The following is an 18665-nucleotide window of genomic DNA, read 5'->3' on the forward strand; positions in this document are numbered from 1 at the left end:
GAGGATGCTGGTTTTCCAGGATGTGAGCAAAAGCCAGGGGGTCTTTGGAGCCATAGCTAGCTCTCGCTCTCTCGCTCTCTCCCGCTCTCTCCAGCTCTTTGCTTTTCTTTCCTCTCTCTTCAGCTCTCTCCTTTTCTGTCCTCTCTCTCCTTCTTTCTCAATCAGTCATTCTCTCTCTCTCTCTCTCTCTCTCTCTCTCTCTCTATTCTAAAAGCTCACATTAAATTATAAGGAACACGCTTGTCATTCCTATTCAGGTTCATTTCCCTCCGACTGTGTGGTTGAGTCAATCAAAGCTAATGGGCTGAGAAACTTGGCCAGTTATTTATCAGCTCAGACTCCCAGGCCATTTCTTCACCTGCCTCTTGCAGTACACCTCCACACCAAGGCTTTTGACACAAGCGCACACGAGGTACTCCACCATCTTGGCTCCAAGACCCTCTACAAAAGCACAGGGGACACCTCCATTTTGGCTCCATGGCCCTCTACACAAACAGAGAGGCATTCCGCCATTTTGACTCCTTGTGGCCAGTGGCAGATGAAGCTAGCATCCACTGCTGTAGTGTCTGATGGGATGAGGAGTATGTGAGGGATCACGCTGCCATACTGCAGCAGGAACTCCATTAGGGCTCCCCGCACAAGCAGAGTGAGGACCCAGGGGATTTACCTTCATAACAGGCCTCAATGCAAATAGAACAAAAAGCAGGGCAAAGTACTGCTATTTGAGCATTGAACATTAAATACAGTTAAGGGCACCTACAGAGACAAATCAGTACTCTCTCACACACACAGACAGACAAACAGACACACAGAGAGAAATACCTCTGATTTTTCCTCACTACTTGAGGCTATGAGTCATTCCTACACAGTTTTAACACTGGTGGAAAAGAATGAAATGCATCACTGTCTCACACACACACACACACACACACACACACACACACACACACACACACACACACACACACACACACACACACACACACACACACACACACACACACACACACACACACACACACACACACACACACACACACACACACACACACACACACACCTTACTTCTTGTGGTATTGCAGACCAGTGGTTGTTAATTGAATATGGATTGTGTGGGATTGACTAGTGTTATCTGAACCTTCCTTAACCAGCCTAATTGTGGGATATCTTTAGTTACACCTACCATTACCTTGTTATTCTCATGGCTTACTTTTCCAGGAAATGACATACAGTTATTTAAACATACTTGTGCACTATCTGTGTAGGCTACAGGAAATCATTTATCCACTGACAGGTCTATAGCACTTGTTTTTCTCCAAGTGAATGTTGTTCAAGTAGAGTACTGACCCTGTTGACAATTTGTTTATTCTGAAATGGCTCATTAGGCTCTTTACTGTAAGACCTTATCTGTCAAATGCATAAAGGCACAGAATGTCCTTCCTGTAATTGAACACGTTTGCTTGTCTGTTAATAAAACACTGTTAGAGCAGCATGCAACAAGCATAGATGGCTGTTTTCAGTACACACTCTTATCTGCAATGGGCAAATTGGAGTTGATATTGTTAACTATTGTTTAGTTGAAGGCAGGTGCTTCAAATGCAGGTTGACAGCTTGTTTCTGTCTAAAAACGTGTTTTTAGGTATTATTTGGTTGGGTGAAGTAGCGAAACAGATATTTTAATTGGCAGAAAAACAGATAGTTTAAAAAAAACAAAGTTATACTTAAAATGTCTAGGGGCCACAGCTGTGACTCTTGTTCAAACTGTGGTAACACAGTAGTCACGATTGTAAATGAAGTTAAGATATGTTAGTGCAAACAGAGGGTCGTTAGCTGTGTTAAAGTAAAATTAAGCATGCTTCCTTGTCACCATTAAAAACCCACAAATGGGTACACAGAGCCTATTTATGGTGCTGTTTTTAGACTGAGGTCAGCAATCAATATATGACCTTTATGCTTCAACCCTTTTTCACTGAACACCAATTAAATACACTTTAAGCACACTGTAACAAGAACAGAATCAATAGAAACATGCTTTTCGTCATACTCTGTGTCCCCCCAATGAAATGGTTATGCTTTTCAATTTTGTATAGCTTTAACAATTCAGGCAAGGAATTTTTTTTCAAGTGAGAAGCACAAGGCTGTTGCTCAGTAGCATCTTACATTAACATTCTCCTCCCCATTCTCTCTCTCCTTTCCTATGACCAGAGACAGTAATTAGATTTTGCTGCAGGACAGAGAGGGGGCACTGGGGAGAGACACACACATAAGGTGAGACAGAGAAGTAACATTTTTCTTGTGCATTTTTTTGTGTGTTTCCCCTTCCAGTGCCTTCATAACATTGATTAGTTCTCCAAAGACCCCGGTCCAAGTCTTTGTCTTACATTATTTAAGGTCTCATTATTTTAATCAAGACTAACTCTTGCCGCATTGGAAAGCCTGTCAGGAGCGAAGCGAAAGGGATGGATCGCTCGGCAGATGGACAGCTAAGTTAGAGGAGGAAATACAGATTACCCTGTCCTGCCCAGAGAGGAGAGAGGCAGACAAACAGTAGATGGATGGAGGAGCTAGTGCAGACAGACAGATGAAACACTGCGGACTGATAGTGAATCACTGGGCTGATAAATCCCACTGGGAGCACTAAGAAGCAGAGATGAAAATAGCGAGACAGAACACAACCGTGTACCAACAGAAAGATGAGAGAGAGACCGAGAGAGAGAGAGAGAGAGACCATGCAAACAAAACGCCCGTACGATAAACATGTTGACACATCAAAGACGTCTGGAATGATTGAAGCGTGGACACATGCGAATGGCTGGGTGCTGTCTGTCTTGGAGCATCAAATAGCTTCTCCAGGCAGGTGCCGTGATTCACAGTGTCAGAGAAAAAGGCTCATGGCAATGGGTCGATGCGACAATGAGCTGGGGAGAGAGAGAGCCCGCGCTACTACCGAGAGGTCCCGCTGTTTGTTTCAGCTAAACACGCGGCCGCGGTAAATCTCCGAGTCGGAAGGCTCGGGCGGAACGTGGCGGATTTGCATGAGAGGGCCGAGCCTTCCTGGGAACCTGAGTCCTCCCTTTCATCTGCTCGGTGTAGGGAGACACCCTCAATTAGCTGAATTAGCCCAGCATCGCTCTGGCTTTTATGTGCCGACATAACGACGCTCCAAGGTTAAAGTGTGAAGTCAAGCATCGATTTAAGCAACCTGTCTTTAATGTCGGTAATGAAAATGAGATCACGAGCCGCAAACGACGGCCAAACCAGGGGAAATCTATTCAGACTCAAACAAGCACACTGCAGCCAAAATCTAAATCAGTATTCTTTTAAGTTGCCAAATTAAATAAATAACAAGCATCCGCCCAATATCAAACATACACTGGCCTCTCCATCTATTGTAACTTAGTACAGAGGACTGCCCCGTGAGTTAGAGGCTTTCATACCAACAGCAGTTGGTGCGCACCAAACGATCCATTCGAACAAAAAGCTCTTATTGGGTTCATTTTCGTTGGTGTGAAAGCATCAGTCACACTCGGGTCCGCACTAAATCCAGCAGACTGAGACCGCCAAAAAGAGGTGGTGTCGGTCGCTTGACTCCGCACCAAATGCCAGACTCTGGTGCGGTCCAGCTGGTGAGAACGCAAACTGGGGTCCAAACCATAAACTGTAGGTCAAAAATAGTGTGTCAAAATTGGCGCTTATTTCTACCGGAAGATAAACATTGATGAAACGTCAATCGGGCCAATTTTTGGTTTGTTTGCTGGTGTGAAAGCGGACCTCACTGGAGTCTATATGCTACATAATAACAATTTCATTGCCTGATTCGGACCAAATAATTGAACTAGTGGTGTGAAAGCGCCCTTAAAGTCTCCTCTTGATTAGCCAAAATGACTGAAAAGTTGCTTAGAGGACCATGGGACTGTAGTGTTCTAAATAGACACAGAGGTTGCCCTGGCGTGAACGGATTACCGGGGTCGCAGTGGGAATGTGCAAGTCAACCAAATGAGGACAGCATGTCAGGGCATATTCACCCTATCTCACCCGCTAACCTTGTCACTCCGATTTAGCACAATGGTCCAATGTGACAGGAAGCTCGCTGCCCTTTGTTCCATGGCTGCTGCCATTCGTGCATTCTGGAAAGGATCCTGCAAGGATATAACTATTTCTCAGTCAGAGACACTGGAAACAGTAAGTGCCCACACTAAGATTTAATAACATATTCCGTATTAAATAGCAGAATCATGTGATATTTAAACATCATCTAGTCTACCCATTTTGGTTTAATAAGGTGATATTATAGATATGAGGATAGTAGAATTAGTGGCTGTTATTTTCATGTTTATGTCAGTAGACTGTAATTAATTCCATTAAACCTCTCATGCCATGTTAATATTGATATGCACTCTTCATGAATTGTGACACATTGTTTTTAGATGTGAAGTAGCGTTATTATGAAGTGGATCTACGATCCCCAGGGCAGTACCCTTCAAATGAACTGCCTTACAGTTTGGCTGCGTACAGAACGTGTCTCTGCATTGAATGCATAAAAAGATGTAGATCTGGACCAGTATTGCTTCAACCACTTACATCAATTACAACACAGATGAGAAAAGCCAGTGCAATCTTTGATATCATGTCAAATATATCTGATACTGTGATGCCTTTGTGAATATATGCTGGAATTAACCAATTTATTTATTTTGATCATAGTACATATCAAATCAGCTAAAGGATGTCCAAATTATGTTAAAAGTTTGCTTTTGTTGAGTCCATACACACTCGTGTTTTTTTTTTTTTTTTCTATGGTTGCTATTTCAATTCTCATCTCAGAGGTTTGCCTGTAAGCCATTGCACTTGCAGGCTGGAATCCCCCAGTTTCCAAACAGAAATAGGCCTACATTTGTTAGTTAGACTAGATTGAATCACACCCTTCTTTAGCACCCTCTCTTCCCAACCCTTACAGGCATACCACAGATAAAGAAAACATTCCATTTAAGGTGGCTGTACTCCTTTTCTATGGGAAGACTGTGTTTGTGGTGCACCTTCCGCATTAAGGATAAAAAAATAACCTTTCTCTCTGACTGCCTGTAAAATCATAATCCTCAAGTCTCATACATCCATCATCTTGATAAGGTCAAGTCATGTAAACGTTATGAAAAAAAGATCACAATGAAGGATGAAAAAAGATGCCCCTCAACACACACACACACACACACACACACACACACACACACACACACACACACACACACACACACACACACACACACACACACACACACACACACACACACACACACACACACACACACACACACACACACACACACACACACACACACACACACAAATCAGCCTATACATATATTCATGAACATAGGTGAATGAGATTGCTGGTCGTGATAGCCTAGATGAAAAGCACACCACTGCATCTGTTCCATCTCTGCTTTGATTCATGTAATGCTATTTAATTTGCTATTGTGTCACTGGGCCCTCTGGACGGGTTAAAAATCAGTTTACAGTAAAATCAAGCATAATTTATTTGAGACCTGATCAGGCGAAATGAGTCACAGAGACTGAAAAATTGAGAATTTTGGTATCATTGGACAGAGGACGCAGTAAGCTTTAAAACGATCTCCTGGTCTAAGTCATATCGCAATAATTCCGTAGAAAAATGACCTCTGCAAAAAAGTAATGACTGCTGCCAATGGCTGCTGCTTCTTCTTCAAGTATTTTCTATCATATCATATCATATCATATCATCAAGTAACATATTGCTATCTGAAATAATCATAATTTCCCTTTGAGGATGAATAAAGTATCCATTAATCTATCTGTAACTATTTATTTATTGGTGGAAGCCATGGAACATCAACAATATAAAAACACATACTGAAGATTCTTTTCTTCTTTTGGCAAGAAGCCTTATAATACTGTAAGCTGGGTAAACACTATTGTCTGTCAGTCATATTGGAAAATAAGTGCCTTCAGCACAAAGCAAACCTGAACTGCTTTTTGTCAAGGTCCTGTCTGCCCTGTTGAGACTTACTTTCTGATAATGACTGGCATACAATACATTATCCTTTACTTAACAGAACAATTTCATGATCTCACATGACTTATTTTAGCTGTTTCGTTTTATTACACTATAATCTATAAAATAATTGTGGCTGGCCATTGTTTTCAACTGCACAAAGCACACAGAAGTAGAGGCACAATCACAACGCTTATACTATGGAGGACAGTTTGACATGTTTATTTCTGAATAAGTGATAAGCCCTACTCTGACAGGCATGCTGAGCAGCCATACAGTACAATTACAGTGATACACTTTGATGTGGCCCTGTTCAACGCACAACCTTCTAACCAAACACTGGATTTTTTAAAAAAAGAGAAAAGAAAATAGTATTTCAAAGTTATATTTCATTAAAGTGTCTAAAATGTCTATTGATGTTGTTGTGGCCATGTGTTTTGTGATGCCATTAATGTGGAGGCTATGTCGCAGTGGCTCTGTGAGAGAGAGAGAGAGAGAGAGAGAGAGAGAGAGAGAGAGAGAGAGAGAGAGAGAGGTGGGGGTGGAGAGCTAATGTTCTGTCACTGGTGTCATCTTCTATTCACCTGTCATTAAGTGCCCATCCACTGGCTATTGTCCTCCATGAACTGACAGGACGAGATGCTGTTGACCTATATGGGAGACTAATGAAACATCACCATCATCAGGTCCAACTTGCACAAGCAAACATCTCTGGACATGCCCGGACATTCGGTCCTGAGAAATTCGGTATCCAAACACTCCTGCACAACACACAGCCATTCACTTGAACCTTTAACTTATGGCCCCATGATGATTCTCACATAATGACTGACATCATGCAAAACAGAAGAGCAGTATCTTCATGCAAACATTAGATAATGCAATAAATAAATGGAAAACAGATCATTTATGAAGTGGCTAACAGTCATGTTCCCAATATACTGTATGTGAATGAAGACGTAACTATGAAACAGCTCAACGGTTCAACTGTTCCTTTTCATGTTTGTATCTCAGGTCTCATTGTTCATGTACGAGCTGTAATAGTGTGTTGTGTGCACTCGGGCGAGAGCGTTTGCTGGTCAGCATCCAATAAATGCTCAACCCAAACTTGCTCTCCAGGTGCCAGCTCATCCTCGTCTTCACGACTGCCCACCGCCTGGGAAGGAGGGCTGTTTGTTGAGTTGATGCTATTTTCAGCGCTGAACTTTACATCATTTTGCAAACAACAAAAAAAAAAGACCATCGTCCCACCACAAGAGAGAGAGAGAGAGAGAGAGAGAGACTTATTGATCCACAGTTTCATTGATTTCTCCTCCTTTCGACGGGGGAGAATGAGGAAGCAAGGGAGGTGGAGGAGGCCGGGCCTGATTGGTACTCAGCCCTCCGTCTGAATGTGAATTGCCATGCGACTGTTAGGCTCGGGGTGAGGAGCTGCATGGACAACGACCGCCGCGGCCGACTCTGCTGCTTGATTGGGTTCCGTGTGCTGCGGGCTTCTCGTTGGCTGACGGTTTTGCCATGTTCGAGCCGGGAGAGGGGGAGTTTGGGGAGGTAGAGTGGGGTATATCGTAATTGTTTGATGAGCCTCCACAATTATTGAGTTCCTGTCAGCTTGCCATGGAGACAGGCTGGCTCTGTCGAAAAGCTCACTTAAAAGCTTTCTTTTTTCTGTTTTTTTTTTTTTTCCCCCCTAGACTGTTTAACATGCACATCAATGGCAGGGTACAGTCAAAGAGGATTTCTGTTCAATTGTGTTTTGCTTTCATGTTTTCATACAGAGCAGCAAATGAGGGAGAGATAGCTAATTTCTTCTTTTGGACAATATACTGAGGGAATTTGGTGACCCCCAAAACTATTTCCTTTCTTTCATGATCTTGCTGAGAACTGAGAATGTTTTCTGTTGTGTGTAGTAGTCACCATCCAATATTCTCTCTTCCTCTGTCCTTGTGGAAGGGAGAGGGGGGGAAATCTTTACAGCATGCAAAACGGCAGATCTTTGTTATGATCTAAAGCACAGCAAACCCACTGAGGAAGCCGTGCCAGCTCTCAGTTGGTGTTAAGACCACGGGAAAGGATGACACGTTCAGCTGACGTCAAACAAGGCCACATCTGAATCCCACAGAATTAGACCATGAAATAAGGCCAGGGACACCAGAAACTGATATTTGTGAATGGCACTTTGTGTGTGTGTGTGTGTGCGTGTGTGTGTTTGTATGTGTGTGTGTGTGTGTGTGCGCGAGTGTGTATGTGTAAGAAAGAGCGAGGGTCCGTGTGTGTGTGCGTGTGTGTTGGAGAGAGCGAGAGTCCGTGAGTCCGTGTGTGTGTGTGTGTGTGTTCGTTCAGGGGTTCAGAGGTGTTATGGGCTCAGCGAATGTTATCTGGTGCTAAACTAATTGGGTCTTTCAAGGCGCACCATATCATAAGGCACCTGACGGCAGCAGACTTTCGCCGAAGGACTATCAACTGAGACATTCCACTGCTCCACAATTTGTGCAGATTAACTGCCTCAGTAAAAATACTAATGGCCACAGCCCACAGTTTCAATATATACTGGACCCGCGCATAATCACTCATCTTTTATCTCTGCCAAGGTTGGACTATTCAACCTCAAATGAGAGTTGAATTCTTGCAGGTGCTGACGTGTGTGTGTGCTAACAATATTGATTTTTATGACCCTCTGAAGGAAAGCAACGGGGAAAAAAGCGATAGCAGTCTCATAAATCTGCGCTCTCATACTCTGTGTCCCAAATGCTGATATACATAATGTCCATTTAAGCCAAACAAAATGAGCGTGCTGTCAACGAGGGCAGACGTCAACAATTAAGGTTTATTATGTCTGACACATACTAGCAGGTTGTGAATCTCTTTGCAAGAGCGTATTGGTGTTTGCGGTGTAAAACCTCATATCTCACATGGTATTGATTCTGAGGGTTTCTTTCCCCATTAATCAATGGTATGACATGTCCTTTATGTCAGTAGGAAGTGTGTAGGTTGAACCACTGGACCATTGAATGTTGAACTTTCAAATAGAGCTTAAGGGAGGCTAACATGTAGCTGCTACAGTACATGCTATATGGGTGAGCTAACCTCAGTGGGGAATACTTCACCAGCAAACCTTTCATTTCCTCAAATGATCAGGATTCAAATGGTATTTAATGTATGCATGTTTTCTTTCTTTTTGTTAAGTGGGTTCCATTTCAAATTCAATCATTTCAAAGCACAGCAAAATCGGCCTTATCCACATACAGTACCTTAAACCTAGTCTAGGCAGCCAATGAAACAAACACATCTGCTGTTGCAGGGTGTCCTTACTGATTAAACAGGTTTTGCAAATGATAATGTTGCTAGAGCAAAGGTTAATGAACAGGTATAACACATTTGAAATGATAGGCTCGTGCTCATGGATGTGTTCAGGCCCAGGCACATACAGTAATATGATAACTACAGTGTACACAGGCCAAGGCACCACTTAGTCCAATACGGGGAAAAAGAGGGGTAAATTGTCAGGTATTTTGTGTATCCAACAAGGAGTTCTCCACACTTTCATACCCTGCTTCTCCCCCCCCCCCCCCTCCATAAAAAGTGGAAGCATGTAATGTGCCTGTGCTCTATTTCTGAAGTTTGGATGGGGGGGGGGGGAAGCTAAAGCTAAGCCCCCCCAGGCTTGGAGAAGCAGCATCCTATTTCAAGTGGGCATGGAGAAGGCTGTAATAGTCTGTCAGAAGCAGGATGGAGCTTCACAACATGCGGTGAGCAGTGCCGCGGCGCCACAATAGTCATCGGGGTGGAAGTCTTCCAACCCGGCCCTGGAAATGGATCAATGGAGCTCGCTGGGAGATTACAGTCATCCCGCCGATAGGTTACTGCAACATGCTTTAGGATTTGGGAAGTGGGCTGAAGACCAGATAAAGCACATAATCGCCGCAGCTTTTTAAGGCCGTTTGGATGGCCGTTTTTACTCTTAGCGTCGCGCAGCCCAGGCAGAAAGGTTGGGTGAGGAATTTCAGCTGTTGTCCTCATCGGTCTATGGGGGATCGTATTGATTTTGGACTTGTAACAATCAAACCATAAAGAAACTCTCCCTCAGGACTCTGCTTAGTGCCACAAAATAAGTCTCTTTTTTTTACATAAGTGATTCATACTTCTCACTGTAGTCAGTGAGCTGGATAGAGAGAGAGTTTCTTTGATGCTTGCTTTGGATATTTATACTATACCATATCATTTTCCACATTCAGTAATGTCATTGCATCATGCCCTCCAAAGCTTCTAAATTACTGGGCATATTAAAGTTGCGTGACATGACTTGCTCAATTCTGGCTGGTGAAATGCACGTTTTGATACACTGTGCGTTTTGATATACTGAATGTGCTTAACTGATACGCCAGGGAGCATCGTACAGTTAGCCACAAAGGAAGTGCCTGAGGCCCTTATTTTTAAGCTTCACTGGTTCTTTTTGCAGATGTGAATTGCCCAACTACTCAGAATTAAGGAACTTTGCCAGCAGTCTTCTCTCTGAAAGTTGTGCAAATTGATATCAAGTGTTTGTGTGTGTGTGCATATGTGCATTTGTGTGTGTGTGTGTGTGTGTGATGTGTCCTTCCCTGCAGCGTGAGAGGATTACAATGAAATAGGGGGCCTTCGTGGACAAGATCGCTTCCCTTTCATAATTGCTCCTCCGTGCATCACACATCATGATTCTGCATGAATTAATAGTGTTGTGGTTTGATAATATATAAGTCATTAGTGTCATAGATTGCCATGGTAATTAAACATAGATCTTGTAGTTCATTAGAGTGTGGCGTCCTCCTGAGAGGCAACATTGATTCATCATTTTCATAACTGTTCTATAACTTACAACACATTTCATGCTTTGCCATGTATAAATGCAAACAGTGAGTGCTCTCCTATCTACAACCAATTAATGGGACAGATCCATAGAAGAGCTTTGTTTAATTTCAGTAATCCTGTCGTGCTACTTCAGTCAAACCATATACAGTAATTTCCCGCATATAAGCCGCATTGTGTATAAGCCGCAGGACAGTGTCTTATGCAAGTTAAAAGAAACAAAACCATATTAACTGCTCCCCTGTATTAACCTCATAGCTGAAGAAATTTTACAAAATCTATGTATAAGCCGCGGCTTATAGTCGGGAAATTGCGGTAATGGTTTCCTACATTAGTGTATTTGTCAGACTCCCGCGTCTGGGTGCAGAAGAAAATTCATTTGTTTTCACTCAGTGGCATTTGTCAGAGTGTAGCTATAGTTGCATGTGACAGAAGTAAACTGGTTTGTGCTGTTATTTCTGAACCAGGAAATATAGTGTTTCTCTGGTTCATTGGTTCCATGTGACCACAAAAAGGTGAGCGTAAAAAACGCCCCCACCAGTTAATGCGTGTGCCAAGCGGTTTTGTTCAGAATAGGGTGGTTGTGTACAGGCTTTACTGGAATGTCTGTAATAATAAATTAAAGACCTTGCTCATTTCGTTTGCACCTCTGAGGATTTCAAGGTGTTTTGGTGAGTTAGTAGCCTTGTTGATAAACAAATAATGCCACAGGTATTAGACACCAATTTTCTATAAAATGTACTCTGCATCAGATAACGTCCTAATGTAGGCTACTTTAGCATATGTTCTCGGACATTCAACTAAAACAACTCTTGAAGTCCTGTCTTATGCCCAGCGCACCACAGTACCAGGTGGGACACAACACATACTGTATTTGCTAGTTTGGCAACACAGTCATCATCTTGCTCATCTTGTCCGACGTGCACACTGCATAGATAGTCAGTGAATCAGCTTGCGCCTTTCATCTCTGTCTCCTCATACTCACACCACAACGCCCAAACTAAATGTATGAGCCGTAGTCTCAGAGTATAGAGTTCATATGCATTGGTATGTTCCCCTTGTTTCCGCTATATCTCGCTATACATTATCTAAAATATAACTTTAATCAATTGCATGTTCTATGTGATCCTATGAGATGAGTTTATTAACCTCGGTGAAACAGGCAGGCCTGTCAGACATACCACAACCTCCCCAGGAAAAAAAGAAAAAGGTTTTTGTTTATGACTTAGGCTAAATTACCCATGGGATCCCAGACCAGGCAGTCATTTGCCTAATCCCTGTTAACATTTATCAGGCAGCAATGCTAGGAACTTTATTAATTTCTGATGGCACACCTAAATCCCACACTGTGTCAGAGGGAATAAGGAGCTAATTCCACTCATCCATGGCATGGTACTATGACAACTGACTGAGCCTGATGATGTCAGCATTGACTTCAGCGTGCTTCAGAGCCACAGAAGCTGCATAGTATTCACCAGTGGTGTAGTCTAGTTAGCTGTAGTGGGTATACTGTGATATAGTAGTCAGCTGTAGTGGGTATAGGATCAACCTCAAATGTTAAAGGAATACGCCACCCAAAAATGAAATTAAGCTAGTCTCGGTCACCCCCAGAGTTAGAACAGTGAAAAAAACCCGGTTAAAATCCGTCCGGGCATTCTCCTGCTTTGGGAGCAGCGATGTTAGCTTTAGCTTAGAACAGTTGCTGTAGATGAAGGGTGTCAGTGAGCACGTCCTCCAAAAAGTGACCGAGACGTCTACATTTTTTTCTAAATATATCTTGGGAGCCGTGTGTTCAAAACGAGTACAAATCATAATGCAAAATCGAACGAGACTATTACCTGGGCAGATCTTTACTTGGAACTATTTTCAGCCTCATCGCCGACGAAGCACCGCTAGCTAGGCGCAAAGTTCTCACGTAGCACCACTTGTGAAGTTCCAGTCGAATCTAGTTGGGAGTTTACAAGACTGCTACGTGAGAACTTTGCGCCTAGCTAGCGGTGCTTCGTCGGCGATGAGGCTGAAAATAGTTCCAAGTAAAGATCTGCCCAGGTAATAGTCTCGTTCGATTTTGCATTATGATTTGTACTCGTTTTGAACACACGGCTCCCAAGATATATTTAGAAAAAAATGTAGACGTCTCGGTCACTTTTTGGAGGACGTGCTCACTGACACCCTTCATCTACAGCAACTGTTCTAAGCTAAAGCTAACATCGCTGCTCCCAAAGCAGGAGAATGCCCGGACGGATTTTAACCGGGTTTTTTTCACTGTTCTAACTCTGGGGGTGACCGAGACTAGCTTAATTTCATTTTTGGGTGGCGTATTCCTTTAATATCGTGTCCTTGCCTATTTTAAGTGGGTATACTGAGATGGTTATGCTTTTTTAAGTGAGTATACTCCGTAGTCCTGTGCATCACATAGACTACACTACTGGTATTCACAAGCTACAGAGAATGTGAACATGCATGATGTAATGGAAAAATGCATGAGAAGGGCCCTCTGCTCGAGTTTGACTTTAAACAAATCTATAGGCCTGAGAATGTAATATTTAAGATGCTTTGATAGATGGTTTCATTATTCAGAAGGATTTTTCTACTGTGCCATATTTGATGTTGCACATGTAATGTTCTGTACATTTTGGTTTTGCAAATCTTCCAGAGACAAGCCACATGGTAAAAGTGATCAAGAGGCCTTGACTGACAGTGGAAATGATATTTCAACTAAAGCAAGCTGAATAATTGCCTCTTAATAAATAAAACTATCCACAGTGCTCAATGAAAGACTTACGTATTTCATGAGTTTGGAAAATAAGCCGTAGGCACGATCCCTCATTGTATTTTAATCGTCCTTTACATTTGGGTTATTTAATCATTTGAGTGTGCTGTCTGCCCAATGAAACGGTAATTCCTCTTCAAATAAGCCCCTCATACACATGCAGATGAAATTTCTCCCGCATGAAATATTTATCATACATTCCCGTCTGGGAGCGGGTTGTTCATCAAGATACAGTAGCCGTGGCGACAGTGGTGCTATATGGACAGCCACGCGAGTAGACGAGCCTTGGGGAACGGGCCTTAGAGGTCTGGCTCTGCTGGCGTGGAGCCCGGCAGGGCCTTGGTCCAATGTCAGACTTCCTCTGACCTGCCTGACAGATGACATTTCCATCCGTCAAGCGATCTGCCACGGCATCCGGTCAAAACTCTGAAGGTCAGTGTTCTCACTGAGGCCTGGCCGATAGATGGAGGGAGTGTGTGTTTGTGTGCGGGGGGGGAGATCCCCCCCACACACAGCGGACTGGTGCTAAATTATCTGCGGTTAGAGGACTCCCAGAGGCCACCAGCATCCACAGAGATGGGTGAAACAGAGATGCCATGTATGTACAGTACATCGTACACGCGTGAAGATGCACATCTGATCTAAACTGCCTGAACAGGTAACAGCAAGTGCAGGCGGGCTGTTTACACTGGGCTCAAGCCTTAGAGAGCCTTGGGTAAGCTCTGGGAAATTGGATGTCCTAAATGGCCAAAAACACCACATATGATAAAACACTTGTGTCTATTTCAAAGAAATGTGTGGGACAGTGAGCATTTTCACAGGGAAAGGGAACAAACTGGCCCAGCCATGGCTTCATTCCAATTAGCCCTGTCATAAATGCCTGTGTGAAATTGAGCAGCAACCGGCCACAACAGTACCAACTGTGGTAAATTGCTGAACTTAATTTAGTGTTCTGTTACTTCTTGGCCTCTAATCTAATATAAAGTCAGAATATCAGAATATCATCATGTGTCAGGTAAAAAGCATTTTTACAGGTTGATGTACTGTATGTCCATACTTGTAACAGGGGTACGATTCATTATGCTTTAGACTCTAGTTTGATTTTAGTAATCTCCTGTTTTTTTTGAAAGTGTGTTTAACTTGCTCAGTCACAGAACAGAAAAGAGAAAATGCTGGAATAATACAACAAAAGTTAAATGACTGGAATTAAAAAGACAAGAAGTAAATCACCAGTTTTACTGACTGTTGCATAGAAACTGCCGTTGCAAACTAGGGAAAGCCACGGTGAAACACTGTGTGAGACACAATTTTCCAAGAAACATTTAGCCGTACAAATTGTCTTTGAGCCATTCATAAGAGTGCTTTAAGAAGAGCATAAATTCTGGTCTCATCCACACTGTTCAGGACAATCTCAAGTGTAAACATAACTGTCACATAATTGTGTGTGTAATTGTCTTCGTGTGCGTGTGCGTGTGCGCGTGTGTGTATGCCCTGTTCTCTCGTTTACATCCATCTCAGGTGCCCTCGCTGTTGTTTATTAACACCAGATTACCATGGCAATAGGGCAGCCTCGCTTGCACCTTAATAAGAGGCATTGTGTGTGTGTGTGTGTGTGTGCGCGCGCGCTCTGTGTTTATCGCCTCTCAGCCAAGACAAGAACGCGGAGGATCTGCCAGCGCTCGCCTGACATGAATGCCAGTGCCGCTGATAAAGGTCAACGAGAATGAGATGAGCCTGTTGATGTTTGCCCGGCCTAATTAGCTCGCAGCTCGCGTATATACCCACCTCACCCCCGCCCGTGGTGCCAGGGCTTGCAGTGCCCAGGCTCTAGGATATGACCAGTCAGGACCGCCACGGGCTACAGACACTGCCACCAGCACAGACAACATGGACAGAGATTTATTACGGGGCAGGATGCGAAAACATGGAGTCTCGCAAAGAGAGATTGTTATGCCGTGACAAGGGATGATTAGAGATAACAGACAGCTGTCTGGAGGAGAAGGAAATGTTTGAGGGGATGGGGGGCAGGTTTTTTTTTTTGTACCCTCCTATAGCAAGGAGGGCTTTTTCCACTATAAAGTGATCTCTGTAAGTGAATTCAAGCAGCGTCCATTTAAAAATCCATGTTAATGGTTTGAAAGAAAAGCTAGATTTCAGTGCAGTGCAGAAATGTAAGGAATCCTGGTGCCATTATGAGTTGGTTGCCGACTTAAGTATCCGGTCATGTGAGGAAAAGCAGGAGTTCTGTCAGAAGTGGACTGAATATGATTGAATGAATGACTGCTTGGGTGTGATGTTTTTTGGTGTGTCTGTACATGTGCGTTTGCATGTGTGTGTGTGTGTGTGTGTGTGTGTGTGTGTGTGTGTGTGCGAGAGAGACAAGAGAGAATGTACTGTATCTGCTACGTGTTATTGTTCATCACACCTGCAATATGCTATAACCCTACAATCTGTGTAGCTTATGGTTAATCATTAATAATGTTACCAATGAAGACTGTCAACACTCCACACCAACTATATCAGATGCCCTAAGGATGTGGTAATACAGTATACATGTGGATGATTGTATGCCAATAGCATTAACTTATCAGAAATCACAGTATGCCATTGTCTTCATACAAACCCTCCATAACAAACCCTTCAACACTCCTAACACTGTGTCTGTGTGTGTGTATGTGTGTGTGTGTGTGTGTCTGTGTGTCTGTGTGTCTGTGTGTGTGTGTGGGTGTGTGTGTGTGTGTATTTGCTGTACTTGTTGCATGCTTGCTCAGGAATTATTCATCCCCCACGCATGCACCATTACACACACCCCATTAAAAATGGTGTTTTAACTGAGTCTTGAGTGGAAAATAAACAGGAACAGAACTAGTGGAGTAGAACTGTAATAGAGCATTCCAAGCCTCCACTCCACTCCCGTCTCCCTCATCATATCCGCTCTGACGTCACTCCCCAGAGGTCACTGTAAACTCGCTGTTAATGTGTTGCCGATGAATGGCTTAAGAGTGTGCATGTGTGCCCAATCTATCCGTGAGGTGCAAATGACACGAGCTTAACCCGCTCGCGCGCGTGTGTGTGTGTGTGTGTGTGTGTCGTCTCAGGGCTGCCCTTGAGTGATATACCACTGCAAGGCTCGACCTTCAGCCAATCTCGATGTAGAGAAGAAGTCCTTTTAGGCAGTCCTCTTAAGTCTTAACAGATCCTCAGCGTCGAGAGACTTGCAAAAAGATGCCTCTCACTCAAGGTGGCAGCGCTGGATCAGGAGGGAACAGGTCGCCACTGCTGAGTAATGTTGTGACAGCCGTGTGTAGAGGGCGGAGGCATGGGATGGGATTTGGTGATGTGGGGTACGGGGGTGTGTGGAGGGAGATAACAGTTTTGTTCGGCAGGGATTTGCGACCCTCGCAAACAACAGAACACTTAGTCGCTCTCCAGCTCTCCACCAAACCCTCCATCCCTCCCTCCTCCTCTCCCCCCCCACCGCCCCCGTTGGACACGGCCCACTTTGGCTTCGCTCCGTCCACCCGACAAGAGCCGTCTGGGGGTTTGCACACTCTCTCTTTCAGGCCCCATTTAGAGCCGTGGACACGGAGGGTCAGCCACGCCGGCTGTCCCTGGAGCGTGCCGTAATGTACTTCTGCTGTTTGTGTGCCTTCCACAAGGCTGCTGGGGAGAAGCTGATGGGGATGGGGGTGGGGGTGGGGGTGGGGGCGGGGGTATGGGCAGCGGTGGGGTTGGAGTGGGTGGTGAACGGCTGAAGGATGGGTGGGGGTCCTAATGTGTGCTGCCTGATAGCTTCCTGGGTGGAGAGGAGAGTACAAGTGCTGTTGAGTTTGGGGTGGAGGGGGTGGTGTGAAGAGGGGAGGGCTCAGGGGGTGGAGTGGGTGGCGTCCACTAACAACCAGCTATGGAACTTCACTCTCTCTCTCTCCCTCTCTCTCTATTCCTCCCTCCCTCTCTCATTCTATTGCTTCTCTCTTTCTCATTCCCTCTCTTTGTATTGATTGCCACGTCCAGGGCATAATTAGGCCTAACCGCAGGAAAGAGGGAACGCTCTATAGGAAGGACACGGAAATCTGGTGGAATGCTGCCAGTTCGACCCCTGCACACGCCCATGAAGACAGAAAAGAAAACAAGTAGGGATAGAACAAGAGAGGCTATTTTGGGGCCTGCCTACAAAAGCCTTTTTATTCCTGGCCTTACCACACTGGGTGCCGGTGGTGACTGAAGGAATGAAACAACATAGTTAGGCATGGGCAGGAAATCAACAGAGAAAGAGAGAAAGACAGACAAAGAGAGAGAGAGAGACAGACAGACAGACAGAGAGAGAGAGAGAGACAGAGAGAGAGAGAGAGAGAGAGAGAGAGAGACAGAGAGAGAGAGCAAGGCAGAGGGGCCATTGGTACAAATGTCACTTTACCTGTCCTCTGTGTTGTCCCAATTTGTCTTGTCAAACAAAGCACACATCTCGCAATGAAACTGGGGTTAGTAATTAGATTGTAATTACCAAAGGACAAAGAGGTAACACACTGCAATTAGAGTTCATCTCAACTGACATTCCTCTCAGCGGTAAAGTCTATGCTTCAGTCCATTTGAACAGACGTGAATACTATTAATGTTGCCTAAATAGTCTTCTTAATGACGTAAACATTTGATACATTTTAACAGCTTGGGTTTTGATAGTATCAGTCACAGACACACTAACTTCTAGAAACACTCATCAACACTAATGTTCAAATAAAAGAAACACCTCTCACCTACTGAGTGACAGACTTGAAAAGAAAAGCACATTCTGTGATAGGTTGATATCCTCCAACTGTTCCACTGAGAGACATCAGACTCCACAACTCCTTTGCTCATTGTTGCTATGACAAACTGATGGGACAGTTTATTTACTTCCATCTTGTGTGTGTGTGTGTGTGTGTATACTGGATGGTGCTGTTGTGACACTGAATTTCCCTCACAATGAACACAAAGTTCATTATCTTGTCTAGTAACTCATGACACAAATGAGACTAAGGG

The sequence above is a fragment of the Sardina pilchardus genome, chromosome 18 (assembly GCF_963854185.1).
Source record: "Sardina pilchardus chromosome 18, fSarPil1.1, whole genome shotgun sequence".
Lineage (NCBI taxonomy): Eukaryota > Metazoa > Chordata > Actinopteri > Clupeiformes > Clupeidae > Sardina > Sardina pilchardus.